At 44.1% G+C, this 15,011-nt stretch overlaps 1 protein-coding gene and 1 long non-coding RNA gene across 5 annotated transcripts in view; one reads left to right on the forward strand and one right to left on the reverse strand.

Annotated features, from left to right (window-relative positions):
• The window catches only part of LOC138850066 (ral-GDS-related protein-like), a 111,247-nt gene that overhangs the window by 33,469 nt on the left and 62,767 nt on the right, over window positions 1-15,011 (reverse strand). For 2 of the 4 annotated variants that reach the window (XR_011389457.1, XR_011389460.1), the window contains 2 exons: window positions 12,092-12,271; window positions 10,828-11,245 (listed from right to left, as the gene is read on the reverse strand). The gene's annotated coding sequence lies outside the window, so the exon portion shown is untranslated. Of the gene's footprint in view, window positions 1-10,827; window positions 11,246-12,091; window positions 12,272-15,011 lie in introns of those variants that run through there. The other 2 variants (XR_011389459.1, XR_011389458.1) reach the window with 2 other exon arrangements.
• LOC138850070 (uncharacterized) lies at window positions 1,000-9,234 on the forward strand. The gene is made up of 2 exons (XR_011389466.1): window positions 1,000-1,137; window positions 6,774-9,234. It is a non-coding gene; the product is annotated as an uncharacterized lncRNA (long non-coding RNA).

Genomic DNA, 15,011 nt, shown 5'->3' on the forward strand with positions numbered 1-15,011 from the left:
GGATTTCCATGTGCAGAAGCATGAAGCAAGACCCCTACCTTACACCTTACACAAAAATCCACCAACATGGATTAAAAATCTAAATCTATGATCCGACACCATCAAATTATTAGAGAACATTGGAGAAACCCTGCAAGATATAGGTACCGGCAAAGATTTCTTGGAAAAGACCCCAGCGGCACAAGCAGTCAAAACCAAAATTAACAATTGGGATTATATCAAATTGAGAAGTTTCTGTACTACAAAAGAAACCGGAAAGTAAAGAGGCAACCAACAGAATGGGAAAAAATATTTGCAAACTATGCAACAGATAAAGGATTAATAACCAGAATCTACAAAGAAATCAAGAAACTCCACAACAACAAAACAAACAACCCAATAAAAAATGGGCCAAGGACCTTAACAGACATTTTTCAAAAGAGGAAATCCAAATGGCCAACAGACACATGAAAAAATGTTCAAGATCACTAGCAATCAGAGAAATGCAAATCAAAACTACAATGAGGTTTCACCTCACCCCGGTTAGAATGGCTCACATACAGAAATCTATCAACAACAGATGCTGGTGAGGATGTGGGGAAAAAGAGACACTAACCCACTGTTGGTGAGAATGCAAACTGGTAAAGCCACTATTGTCGGGGACCACGCAGCATGTGACCTCTTAGTTGAGAGACAGGGCTGGACAGGCCAGACCTGATAATACTGATAACGCAACCTTGTGTGACCTTGTGCCTTAAGGCCTTGTAACCTTTCCCCTACTTGCACTAGCATTGCAGCTACAAGATAAGCCCCCTCTCCTTCCCCCTCCCGATACCCTGCCTCGATGATATATAAGTGTGTGGTTGAAAAATAAAGTCGCAGCTTGATCGGCACCTGTCTTGCTGCCATCTTTGTGTCTCCTGTCCCTTTCATTTCTCCTTCTAGGTGCTCGGCCCCAGTTGCTGTCCCGCGGGACGGGACAACTGGCGCCCAACGTGGGGCTCAAGTGCGGCCCTTGGGGTTCGAGTGCCTGTAAGATTGGAGGAACGCCGCCTTCCAGGAGGAAAACTTGGATCCAAGTGATTGTGCGACCGGCTCGGAACTGCCCACCCGAGATCATCAGCATCGGTCGACGCTGTGGAGTGAAGACGGCGCAAGGTAAGTGACAGCCATGGGACAGGCATTATCGTCACGGGAAATGTTCATTTCGGGTCTCAGGGAGGCCCTCAAGACACGAGGAGTTCGAGTTAAAAATAAGGATCTAAAGGCATTTTTTGAGTATGTAGAAAGATTGTGTCCCTGGTTCCCCAAGGAAGGAACAATTGACGAGATCAAGTGGGAAAGAGTTGGAAGTTGTTTAAAGGATTTTCATGAGACCTTTGGCCCTGCAAAAGTGCCTATTACGATTTTTTCATATTGGAACCTGATTAATGACATTCTAAAAACCCGTCACCTAGATAAGACTATTGATGCCCTAGTAAGGGATGGTGAGGAGACGTTACAGCAATCCTCCCGACCTGCATCTAAATGCCCATCTGTCATTCTAGATATACCCTCCACTGATGATGACCCCAACAATAAAATTAAAGAGCCCACTTTAGCCCCTACCAATGAAGCGAGCCGACTATATCCTGCCATCCGAGACAAATTAGATTCAGATGAGGAAGCTGCCCCAGAGGAAGAGGTCGTGCACTATCATAATTCCAATTGGCCCCAAAATGTTAAAAATCCCCCGCCATACAATACTCACCCGCACCTTCCCATTTGTGCCCCCGCTCTCTATGACTTTAACCCTCCTGTGCCTGACTTGTCGGCCTTGCGACAGTCACTTCAACAGAGACGAGAGCACATCCAGCTCCTTAAGGAAATAAAATCCCTTGACGAGGAGCTCCACCACCTTGCCTTAGAGCAGCCCCTTCCAAAACCTAAACAAGGTAAAGTCAGGTCCAAAACCCAACCCCTTCTAGCTTTCCCTGTAACCAGGAGGCAAGCCGGAGGTCATTCTGAGCCTGCCGCTGATGGGGTAAATGAGGCTGAGGAGAATTCGCCCCACCACTCTGAGGAAGATAGTGAGGAACCTGGGTCGGAGGAGGAAGATCAGGTCCCCAATCAAGGACCTGGTAATGGACAGCCGCCACCCTATAAAAAACTTAGTCTCAGATTTATTGAAAAACTTAAAACTGCTTGCACCCAGTATGGTCCCACTGCCCCGTATACTCAGGCCTTATTGGAAAGCCAGAGTGCCCGGTGGCTTACACCTAATGATTGGGACTTCCTCGCCAGAGCTGCTCTCAGCGGAGGTGACTATGTCCTGTGGAGGGCTGATTATGTTCAAATTTGTAAAGAAATAGCCCAACAAAATTTTGCTAAAGCTTCATCTAAAAATTGGACCCTCAAAAAACTTTTGGGAGATGCCCCGTATAATTCCAACAATTCACAAGCCCAGTTCCCTGATGGACTTCTGGCGCAAATTAAAACTGCCGGACTAGGGGCTTGGAGAAAGCTCCCTCAAAGGGGAGCAGTCACTACCTCTTTGGCTAAGATTCAGCAGGGGCCCGACGAGCCTTATAGTGATTTTGTCTCGCGCCTTAATGTTGCAGCTGAGAGACTAGTTGGCCCAGGAGAAAATGGAAGTGCATTTGTTACGCACCTCGCCTTTGAAAATGCCAACCCAGCTTGTAAAGATATTCTTCGGCCTCATAAACATAAGGGTGATCTTTCAGACTATGTGAGGCTCTGCGCTGGTGTGGGATCGGCCCATGCCATGGGCTTGGCAATTGGGGCCGCACTCAAACTGACCCAAAATCCCTCCAAGGGGACCTCCACTTGCTACGCCTGTAAACAGCCTGGACATTTTGCCCGCGAATGTCCAACTGCCTTATCAAACAGGCCCATGGCCCAAGGCGCGACTCCATCTCCTCCAGGTAGGCCGTTCCCCTCCACCCCATGCCCCCGATGTCATAGGGGTTATCACTGGGCAAATGAATGCAGGTCAAAGACTAATTCTTCAGGCCAACCCCTCCCTCCTAGTGTGCCGGGAAACTGCCAGAGGGGCCAGCCCCTGGCCCCAGTTTCTCAAAGGACAAACCCTGGGGCAGTACGGTTTGTCCCTTCCCAGCCTCAGGCTCAGCAAATACCTCAACAATTGCTTCTCTCCAACGAGCAACCCCAGGTAGCGCAGGACTGGACCTCTGTGCCGCCTCCGATACAATATTAGATTCCACCCAGGGCCCACAAATTATCCCTACAGGGGTGTGGGGCCCCTTGCCTTCGGGTACCTGTGCTTTTATTCTTGGCCGAGCATCAGCCACCCTTAAAGGCATTCAAGTTTTTCCCGGTATTATTGACGGTGACTTTACCGGGGAAATAAAAATCCTAGCAGCCGCTATCAATGGAGTAGCTGCCGTTCCACAGGGCACCCGTCTAGCACAACTGGTTCTTCTGCCTTTAATTACTGGAAGTACATCCTCAATTTCTTCCAGGCCCCGAGGCATTACCCCTTTGGGCTCCTCGGATGCTTATTGGGTCCAGCCAATTACAAAAAATAGGCCTGTGTTAACCCTTACTATTGAAGGAAAGGATTTCAAGGGCATTTTGGACACAGGGGCAGATGCCACGGTCATATCTCAAGATCATTGGCCCGCCCATTGGCCGCTGACCGCATCTCTCACCGATTTGCGAGGTATAGGTCAGTCCAATAACCCCCAAGTCAGCTCAAGGGTATTACGCTGGAAAGATAAGGAAGGCAATCAGGGCACTGTGACTCCTTTTGTATTACCAGGCCTTCCTGTTAACCTGTGGGGACGTGACATTCTCTCCCAAATGGAAGTTATCCTGTGCAGCCCTAATGCTGTGGTCACACAACAAATGCTGCGCATGGATTATGTGCCTGGCACAGGACTTGGAAAAATGAGACAGGGCATAACTCAACCTATTACAGCCCCCTCTAAAACAGATAGACATGGGCTCGGATATTTGGATTTTTAGTAACGGCCACTGGCCTTCCTGTACCCCATGCAGATAAAATCACATCGAATACTCAAACTCCTGTTTGGGTGGATCAGTGGCCGCTTACTCAAGAAAAGCTAAATGCCGCTACAGCGCTTGTACAGGAGCAGCTCGTGGCTGGACACCTAGAGCCTTCCAATTCTCCCTGGAATATGCCCATTTTTGTCATAAAGAAAAAATCTGGTAAATGGCGCCTTTTACAGGATTTGCGCGCCATTAATAAGGTCATGGCACCCATGGGTGCCCTCCAACCTGGCATCCCAACCCCCGTGGCCATCCCAAATGGTTATTACAAAATAATTATAGATCTCAAAGACTGCTTTTTCACTATTCCTCTACACCCTGATGATCGTCCTTATTTTGCCTTTAGCCTCCCCCGTGTCAATTTCCAGGGACCGATGCAAAGATTTCACTGGAAAGTATTGCCCCAGGGAATTGCCAATAGCCCCACCCTTTGTCAAAAGTTTGTAGCACAGGCAGTGGACCCGGTTCGTTTACACTGGCCACACATTTATATTCTACATTATATGGATGACATTTTACTGGCGGCTCAAAACAAGTCAGACCTACAAGATTGCTTTACAGCACTTTCTAAAGCCTTTCTTACCCTTGGTTTACAAATTGCTCCTGATAAGTTCCAGTTACAAGACCCCTTTACCTATTTAGGTTTAAAATTACAACAGGATTTGGTTTTTGTGCCCCGCATCCAGTTCCGCTTGGATTGCCTCCATACCCTTAATGATTTTCAAAAACTTCTAGGAGATATTCAATGGCTCAGGCCCTATTTAAAAATATCTAATAATGTCCTTTTACCCCTCAATGACATTCTGCGAGGAGACCCAGATCCCTCTTCCCCCCGTGAGCTCACCCCTGCTGCAGGAGACGCATTAAACCAAGTAGCGCAAGCCATCAGCCAACAGTTTGTTTCACAGATTTCTTATACTCTCCCCCTGCTTTTTGTAGTTTTAGCCACACCACATACGCCCACTGGAGTTTTTTGGCAAAAATCCCTCATGCCCAATAAAAAGGGTCAACCTCTTTTCTGGGTTCATCTCCCCATTTCCTCATCTAAGGTAATTGCAGTATATTTGTCTCAGGTTGCTTCAATAATCATCAAGGCTCGTTTCCTTTCCCGCCAATATTTTGGAAAAGACCCCGATGTTGTAGTAGTGCCATATACCCGAGAACAGACCCAGTTCCTTCTTCAAACTTCTGATGACTGGGGAATAGCCATGTCAGGATTTATGGGAGTCATTGACAATCACCTCCCTGATGACCCCGTGTTACAGTTTGCCCAATCCTATTCCTTTATTTTCCCAAAAAATACAAAAAGTAACCCCATTCCAAAGGCTGTTACGGTGTTTACAGATGGGTCCTCCAATGGAATAGCTGCCTTCGTGGCAGATAACCGTTCCCACGTATTTAAAACATCTTATCAGTCGGCTCAGTTGGTTGAGCTGTATGCCATACTTCAAGTCTTTACACAGTTTTCCAGTCAGGCTGTAAATATTTATACCGATAGTGCATATGTAGCTCACTCCATTCCGTTGCTTGAGACTTCTCCTTTTCTTAAAACAACTTCCAACGCTATGCCCTTGTTTATACAAATTCAAAAGCTAATACGAGAAAGACAACAGCCCTTCTATTTGGGACATATTAGGGCACACACAAGCCTACCAGGGTCACTCTCAGAAGGTAATGCCCAGGCAGATGCTGCTACAAGGCTTACCTTCCCCACAACTGTGGGATCAGTGCAGGAAGCTCAGAACTCAGAAGGTAATGCCCAGACAGATGCTGCTACAAGGCTTACCTTCCCCACAACTGTGGGATCAGTGCAGAAAGCTCAGAACTCAGAAGGTAATGCCCAGACAGATGCTGCTACAAGGCTTACCTTCCCCATAATTGTGGGATCAGTACAGGAAGCTCAAAACTTGCATAGGTTGCATCACTTAAATGCTCAATCTCTCCATTTGTTTTGTAAAATTTCACGAGAACAGGCTCATGAAATAGTCAAAAAATGCCCCTCATGTGTTACAAGCCAACCTGTACCGCATTTGGGAGTCAATCCGCGTGGTCTTCTCCCTAATCAACTGTGGCAAATGGATGTCACACACTTCCCAAAATTTGGCAAACTAAAGTATCTCCATGTCTCTATAGACACCTATAGTGGCTTTGTCTTTGCCTCCCCCCACACAGGAGAAGCTGCTAAGGATGTTATCTCGCACCTTATCACAGCTCTTTCTGTACTGGGAAAACCTGTTAAGATTAAGACAGACAATGGTCCTGCTTATGTCAGCACTAAGTTTAAACAATTTTGTGAGGCGCTCCATATTAACCACATTACAGGAATTCCCTACAATCCACAGGGACAGGGAATCGTTGAAAGAGCCCATCAAACACTAAAAACTTGGCTCACTCGGCTTGAAGCCACTTCCTTGTCTTTTGCCTCTCCCCGCGACCGATTGAATCATGCGCTCTTTGTGCTAAACTTCCTGACCTTGGATAATAATAATCATTCAGCTGCGGACCGTCATTGGCACCCTTCCCCTGATACGGCTCCGCCTATGGTAATGTGGCGAGACCCCCTCACCAGTAGCTGGCACGGCCCAGATCCAGTACTCATTTGGGGACGTGGCTCAGCCTGCATCCTGGACCAAAAACAATCGGCACCAAGATGGCTACCTGAAAGATTAATTAAACAAGTTAATCCGCCCATTCCTACAAATAATGATGTTGTTCCAGAGCCTGTACTTGGCCCTGAGAACGCCTTTTCTTTATACCCACAGGAATGAAAAGACCCGGCTGGACGCTACTGGGACTCATTACAGGACTCCTTATTATTGTTGGAATTGTTGCCATTGTTGCTATTTGAGTATCTTATCTTCTCTCTATTCTCTCCTCCCCTGCTACATTTCCTGAGGGCTCACTGATTAACCCCTCCAAAGGGCCCTAATACAATGGCCCTCAGCCTTGCTCTCCTGATGATGGCAATCTACACCATCCATTGGGCTCCACCAGTCTTTGCAGGGCTTGACAACCCTCAGGGCATTCAAAAATACCTTCAACAGCATCACCCTTGTACCTGCTCAGGGGGCATAATAGTATCCTTCCCACGAACCCGTGGCCGTGGCCGTGCTCAAAAGCCGCATTTTACACAAGACTGCGGAGATAAAACTGCTTATCTGACCGTCCCGGGTTCCCGATGGTTCTGTGTTCCCAAACCTAAGCTAGACTCTTACCGCACTGGGGATCAGTGCCCATCAGAGTGCAATAAAACTATCCATTACTCCATGCACTCCTCCTGTTATACACAGTATCAAACCTGTAATAAGGGAAATCAGCGTTTATTGTTTGCCGTTATATCAGGAGATTATGAGGGAACGTTCGGAGGAGAGTTGTCCTCTTCACGCTTCAGCTCCCCCTCCTGCCCCACTAAGGGACAAGTAGCCTGCTGGTACCCTATAGCCCCTGTGGGAGTGTCTGACGGTGGAGGCCCTCAGGATACCCTTACTAAATTAAAAACACAAAAGGTACTCGAAACCGTATTTGAAAGCCTTTACCCTTCCCTCCAATACCACCCCCTGGCTAAAGTTCATTCCAGAGGAAATAAAGACTTGGATGTCAATACCATCGATATCCTTACCAACACCCATAAACTGCTTAATCTCTCTGCCCCAAACCTTGCAAGAGACTGCTGGCTCTGTTTACGCCAGGGACCCCCCCCTTCCTCTTGCCATTTTTCTACCGCTTAATAATACCCTTGAGTTCAATAGCTTCTTGGGCCACCCCCCTATGCAGCCCTTTCCTGTTCTTCCTGTCCCAACGGAAAATATCACTTGCCTTTATAAACCTCCCAACAATAATCCCTTCGATATCGATGTAGGCCTTGCTCCTTTCTGTACAAATAATGTAACAGTAAACTACCCTCTTTATGCCCCTAATTCCACCGTTTTTGTATGTAGGGATAATTTAGCTTATGCCATTTTACCAACAAATTGGACCGGTAATTGCATGCATGCTATACTTTTTCCTGATATAGAGATTATCAATGGAGATACCCCTGTTCCTATCCCCTCCCTTGATTATATTGCAGGGAGACAAAAACGAGCTATTCAATTTATTCCTTTATTAGCCACATTGGGAATTTCCTCAGCTATGGTTACAGGATCCACAGGACTAGGAATCGCGGTCCACAAATAAAGAGAATTGTCCCAACAACTTATTAATGATGTGCAGACCCTATCCACCACCATTCAGGACCTTCAAGATCAAATTGATTCCCTAGCGGAAGTGGTTCTACAAAATCGTAGAGGCTTAGACTTGCTTACTGCTGAACGGGGAGGTATTTGCTTGGCTTTACAGGAAAAATGCTGTTTTTATGCTAACAAGTCCGGCATTGTTCGTGATAAAATCAAGACACTTCAAGAAGATCTGGAGCGTCGTCGACGTGCCATGGCTGAAAATCCCTTTTGGAATGGATGGAATGGACTGCTTCCCTATTTGCTACCGCTTTTAGGCCCCATTGTTGGGTTGCTTGTTGTGCTATCTATAGGTCCTTGTCTCCTCAATAGGCTGATGACCTTTATCAGACAACAAGTAGATAATTTAGCAGTCAGACCAATTCAAATACATTACCAAAGTCTGGCCATGGAAGATCCCATGGAAAACGTTATCTCTCTGGCCGGTGAAGTCTGGCCAGTGAGGTCACGGTCCCTCCAACAACTGACTCTCCCCTTCGGTCTGCCGCTGCCCCAGTCGGGAGCCCAGGAAGGGCCCCAGGCCTATCAATAAAATGAGCAGTAAGCCAATGACGGGCACCTTCCCGGAACCTCACCCACCTAAGACAGGAGTCCTTGGGGACTGGCAAGGATATCCAATGACGGGTAAGAGGTGATGGAGCCCCGGGTCGATTCCTAAGACAGGCACTGCTCGCTCATCACGCTTGGCCTAACCGGTAGCCATTTCTGTTTAATTGATAAGAAAGGGGGATATGTCGGGGACCACGCAGCATGTGACCTCTTAGTTGAGAGACAGGGCTGGACAGGCCAGACCTGATAATACTGATAACGCAACCTTGTGTGACCTTGTGCCTTAAGGCCTTGTAACCTTTCCCCTACTTGCACTAGCATTGCAGCTACAAGATAAGCCCCCTCTCCTTCCCCCTCCCGATACCCTGCCTCGATGATATATAAGTGTGTGGTTGAAAAATAAAGTCGCAGCTTGATCGGCACCTGTCTTGCTGCCATCTTTGTGTCTCCTGTCCCTTTCATTTCTCCTTCTAGGTGCTCGGCCCCAGTTGCTGTCCCGCGGGACGGGACAACTATGGAAGTCAGTCTGGAGATTCCTCAGAAACCTGAATATAACCCTACCATACAACCCAGCCATCCCACTCCTTGGAATTTACCCAAAGGAAATTAAATTGGCAAATAAAAGAGCTGTCTGCACCTCAATGTTTATTGCAGCTCAATTCACAATAGCCAAGACCTGGAACCAACCTAAATGCCCATCAACGGTAGACTGGATAAAGAAATTATGGGATATGTACTCTTTAGAATACTATACTGCAGTAAGAAACAATGAAATCCAGTCATTTGCAATAAAATGGAGGAATCTGGAACACATCATGCTGAGTGAAATAAGCCAGTCCCAAAGGGACAAATACCATATGTTTTCCCTGATCGGTGACAACTAACTGAGCACCAAAAAGGAAACCTGTTGAAAGTGAAATCGACATTATGTAACAATGAATTCATCAGCCCTTGTTCTGACTATCAAGGAACTACTTAATACTTTATCCCTTTTAGTATTTTTTTTGTTCTACTTATTACTATTGGTTGAACTCTTTAATTAACACACAATTATTCTTAGGTGTTTAAATTTAATTGAAAAGTGATCCCTGTTAAATATAAGAATGGGAATAAGAGAAGGAGGAGATGTACAGTTCAGCACATGCTCAATCAGACTTGCCCCAAACGGTAGAGTTAGAAATGTGCCAGGGGATTCCAATTCATTCCCATCAAGGTGGCATGTACCAATGCCATCTCACTAGTCCCAGTGATCAATTTCTGTTCACAACTGATCATAATGATAGGACTAAGAACCAAAGGGATCACATAAACAAGACTAGTGTCTGCTAAAACTAACTGATAGAATTAAAAAAGAGAGAACGATCCAACATGGGAAACGGAATACACACCAGACTCATAGAATGGCAGATGTCCTAAACAGCACTTTGGCCTCAGAATCAACCCTTAAGGCATTCAGATCTGGCTAAAAAGCCCATGAAAGTATTTCAAGCATGGAAAGCCAAGACACTGTGGCAAAAAAAGAGAAAAAAATGACCTAAATGAAAGATCTCTGTGAGTGAGATCCCAGTGGAAAGACTGGGCCATCAAAAAGGGGGTACCTTTTTCTGAAGGGAGGAGAGAACTTCCACTTTGACTATGACCTTGTCTAAATAAGATCAGAGTCAGTGAACTCAAAAGGCTTCCATAGCCTTGGCATCTCATGACAAGAGCCTAGGGTAATTACTGATGCCATAAACAAGAGTGTCAATTGTTAAATTAACAACAGGAGTTACTGTGCACCTACTCCCCATGTAGGATCTCTGTCCTTAATGTGTTGTATTATGTGAATGAACTGTATAACTAGTCCTCAAACAGTACTTTATACTTTATGTTTCTATGTGGGTGCAAACTGTTGAAATCTTTACTTAGTATATACTAAATTGATATTGTGTATATAAAGACAATTGAAAATGAATCTTGATGTGAATGGGATGGGAGAAGGAGTGGGAGATGGGATGGTTATTGGAGGGAAAAATCCACTATAATCCAAAAGTTGTACTTTGGAAATTTATATTTATTAAATAAAAATTTTAAAAAAAGTTTATATGTGAAAAAATTTACAATAGTTTCTGAGACACAGTACAGGTTATTACATAAGTATTTCCCATTCTGACTCAGCAAACTTTCATTGGTTCACAGCACTCCTTATTTGCTGAATTGCTCTGTAATTTTTCTCTTTGTTAAAGGTTTATTTATTTGAAAGAGTTGCAGAGAGGGAGGGAGGGACAGAGAATTTTCCATCCACTGCGTCACACCCCAAATATCTGCAATGGCCAAGGTTGAGTCAGGCAAAAGCCAGGAACAGGAGTTTCATTCAGGTCTCTCACGTGGGTGGCAGGGGCCCAAACTTGGCACATCTTCCCCTACTTTTCCTAGACCATTAGCAGAGAGCCAGATCAGAAGTGAAGAAGCTGTGAAATGAACCAAATCTGATATGGGCTACTAGCATTGGAGGCAGCAGCTTTACTCACTATACCACAATCTGGTTCCTGAAATTTTTACTAAATTTGTTTTTCTGCCTTTATATATTGATGAAAAGTAGGAGGCCAGCTGATAGACCAACTTGAAAAAAATTCTATTAAATGGCATTATTTACTCTTTTCCTTTACATTTACTAACTGCCTTTTGAAGTTAGTATTCTTGCTCTTACAACAAAGGAAACTTTGGAACATCCATTGATTGTCCTGGAGCCTCCTTCTCCTACATTTACCTTCTGAATTTCCCATGCCAGCTACCTAGAGACCCAGTTGCACCCCTTACCCTAACATGCAATCACTGACTTCCCATAGTCATAGCATGCAAGGTTCCCACGCTTCCAGGGTGCAGAGGATCTGATCCATTCTACGACGCTGCTCGTCAATGGAGAGAGCAGAAATGTAGACTCAGCTGCCTTTTGGTGCTCCAGCCTGGCAATTTGAACCCTGGAGCCTGTGATATGCTGACAGGATGGGGACACCTCACAATCCTACATGGCATCCCAGCCCCCTGTTCACTCTCCTAGCCATACTCAAAGTCAGTGGGGAATGCACTTTTTCCCTCTGGCAAAATCTTTTGGTCACACACAATCACAAGGGCTGCCATAGTTTCTACTGGTGTCAAAATGGTGCCTTCTCCCCACCACTTGCTAGGTGTTCTTGTGTGGGGGGATGGGGAGAAAGAAGTGTGCTTTTCTTTCACTGGATTAGGCAAGTTCCCTGGCCCTTGCTCTCCCTCAGGCAATAGCCCCACTGACAAGGGCTGCTGCAGTCTGCTCTCACCTCACTCTCCAAAGCTGGCATCTCCTCCAGTTCCCGCCTGTGGGATTTCTGTGTTGTGTCGATGCTTGTTGCTGCACGTCTGCACCTTCCATGCTGCTCCATAACATCCCTCTTCCTTCTGCAGAATTTCCACTGCAAACTTCTCTCCAACTCTCCCCTGGAAATCTACTCCCTTCACTTCTAAATAGGTAGAAGGGATTCATTTTTTTTAATGTTTTTAAGGTGAACATATTTCATTTACTTCATATATACAGATTTAAGATCATAGTAATGCTTCCCACCATATGCTCCCTCCAGCCCACACTCTCACCCTCCCTGCCCGTTCCTGTCCCACTCCTTCCTTTAATTTTTACAATGATCTACTTTTCATCTATCTTATACTCTTAAGATTAACTTTACACTAAGTAAAGAATTCAACAAATAGAAGAAGCAACACTGATCCTCAACAGTAAAGACAAAGGCTATAAACAATCATCAGATCTCAAGATATCACTTAAACTCACATACAATTACATTTTTTGGTAATCTATTAGTCACCTCAGATCAAGGGAAGAATATGATATTTGTCTTATGGATATTGGCTTATTTTACCAAGTATAATGGTTTCTAGTTGCATATATTTTGTTGCAAATGACAAGATTTCATTGATTTCTTTTTTTTTTTTTTTTTTGACAGGCAGAGTGGACAGTGAGAGAGAGAGACAGAGAGAAAGGTCTTCCTTTGCCGTTGGTTCACCCTCCAATAGCCGCCGCGGCCAGCGCGCTGCGGCCGGCGCACCGCACTGATCCGATGGCAGGAGCCAGGAGCCAGGTGCTTTTCCTGGTCTCCCATGGGGTGCAGGGCCCAAGCACCTGGGCCATCCTCCACTGCACTCCCTGGCCACAGCAGAGAGCTGGCCTAGAAGAGGGGCAACCGGGACAGAATCCGGCGCCCCAACCGGGACTAGAACCCGGTGTGCCGGCGCCGCTAGGCGGAGGATTAGCCTAGTGAGCCGCGGCGCCGGCCTGATTTCTGAATTTCAATTCGGTTCCATTGGTCTACATGTCTGTTTTTGTGTCAGTACCAGACTGCTTTGATCATAACTGCCATGCAGTATATCTTGAAATCTGGTATTTTAATGCTTCCTGCTTTGCTTTTGTTGTTTAAGATTTCTTTAGCTAATTGCAGTCTCTTGTGTTTCCATATGAATTTCAGCATCATTGTTTCTAGCTCTGAGAAGAATGTTGTTGCTATTTTGATTGGGAATGCATTGAATTTGTAAATTCCTTTGGGTAGTATGGACATTTTGATTATATTAATTCTTTCAATCCACAAACATGGAAGATTTTTCCATATTTGTGTCTTCTTATAGTTCTTTCAGTAATGTTTAGTAATTTTCATTGTAGAGAACTTTCACCTCCTTGGTTAAATTTATTGAAAGTTATTTAAATTTTTGTAGCTATTGTGAAAGCGACTGATATTATAAGTTCTTTTTTTATCCTTAGCGTTGTCTGTCTATAAAAAGGTTCAAGATTTTAGTGTGTTGATTTTATATTCTACAACTTTACCAAACTCTCTTATGGTTTCCAATAGTTTCTTGGTGGAATTTTTGGTTCCCCCATCTATAGGAGTATGTCATCTGACATCGGGGTAATTTCAGTTCCTCCTATTCAATTTATATTCCTTTGATTTCCTTGCATAATGGCTGTGGCTCAAACTTCTAGGACTATATTGTATAACAATATATCCTTTCATGTTCAGTGCATGTGTATTTTTTGTTGGTGAAATGTGCTTCTTGTAGGCAGCAAAGAAATGGGTTTAAATTGAAAGTGGGCATCCTTGCCTGGTTCCAGATCATATTGGAAATGTTTCCCAGTTTACCCATACAATATGATGCTGGCTGTTGATATGTCATAAATTGCCTTGATTTGTTTAAGAATCTTCCTTCTATACTCAATTTCCTTATAGTTTTTTTTTTTTTTATCATGAAAGGATATTGTATTTCATCAAAACACCACATCTATTGAGATAATAACATGGTAACATTCTTCAGTTGGTTAGTGTGATGTATCACATTTATTGATTTGTGTATGTAGAACTATCTCTGCATACAGGAATTGGATTAGTTCTTCTTTAAACATCTGGTAGAATTCAGCAGTGAAATCATCCAGTCCCAGGCTTTTCTGTTTGGGTGGGTCTTTATTACAAACTCAATCTCCATTTTGCTTATTAATCTGTTTGTGTTTTCTATGTCTTAATGAATCAGTTTTAGTAGATTGTGTGTGTCCAGGAATCTAGCCATTTCTTCTAGATTTTACAATTTGTTGGTATGCAGCTGTTTGTAGCAATTCGTGATGACCCATTTTATTTCTGTGATACCTATTGTTACATCTCCTTTTTCAATCTGGTTTTATTAATTGGGATCTTCTCTCTCTTTATTTTGTTAGTTTCTCCAATAGTTTATTAATTTGTTTGTTACATGAAAAACAACTTCTTTATTTCACTGATCCTTTGTATTTTTTTGGTTTCAATTTTTTTTCTTTCTTTTTTTTTTTTTTTAGTTATTTCTTTCCTCCTACTGTTTTGGGTTGGGTTTGTTCTAGTTTTTCTAGGCCCTTAAGATGCATTGATAGCTCCTTTACTTAATGCTTTTCCAATTTATCGATGTAGGCATTAATTGCTAAACTCTTCCCTTTTGTTATATCCCAGGAGTTTTTATGTGTGTATTATCATCCTCATTTCCAGTAAATTTTGGTTTCACTTTTGATTTGTTTTGACCCACTCTTCCTTCAGGAGCATGTTGTTCAGTCTCCATGTGTTTGCATATTTCTAGATTCTTAAGTTGTTAATATCAGAAATGTCATGATATCATTTCAATTTTTTGAATTTGCTGAGACTTGCTTTATGTCCTAGCATATGGTCTAGCCTAACGAAAGTTCCA

This window comes from Oryctolagus cuniculus, chromosome 6 (assembly GCF_964237555.1).
Source record: "Oryctolagus cuniculus chromosome 6, mOryCun1.1, whole genome shotgun sequence".
Classification (NCBI taxonomy): Eukaryota; Metazoa; Chordata; class Mammalia; order Lagomorpha; family Leporidae; genus Oryctolagus; species Oryctolagus cuniculus.